The sequence below is a fragment of the Crotalus tigris genome, unplaced genomic scaffold, assembly GCF_016545835.1.
Source record: "Crotalus tigris isolate CLP2741 ecotype Arizona unplaced genomic scaffold, ASM1654583v1 scf7180000024427.8105951120:4207309, whole genome shotgun sequence".
Taxonomy (NCBI): Eukaryota; Metazoa; Chordata; class Lepidosauria; order Squamata; family Viperidae; genus Crotalus; species Crotalus tigris.
Genome location: NW_024100595.1, coordinates 1,850,682 through 1,850,982, shown reverse-complemented (window position 1 = coordinate 1,850,982; position 301 = coordinate 1,850,682).

Sequence of the window (301 nt, the reverse complement as noted above, 5' to 3'; positions counted from 1 at the left end):
TTTGTCTTGTTTATTTTTGCTTTGTTTGTTGTTGTTTCCCCTTTTTTGTTGAAGTTTGTATTTTAACTTTGGAAATAAAATAAAAAAAATATCAAAAAAGGGGAAATAAATAAAAGACACGAGCAGTCTTTGAGGGGGAAATTGCCGATGTCTAAGTAAAAAAAAAAAATCCTTTATTAATTTACAACCAGAGACACACACATACAAAAAAGGTTAGGGTTTAGGACAGGAGTAGGCAACCTTGGCTCTTTTATGACTTGTGGACTTCAACTCCCAGAATTCCTGAGTCAGCCATGCTGAC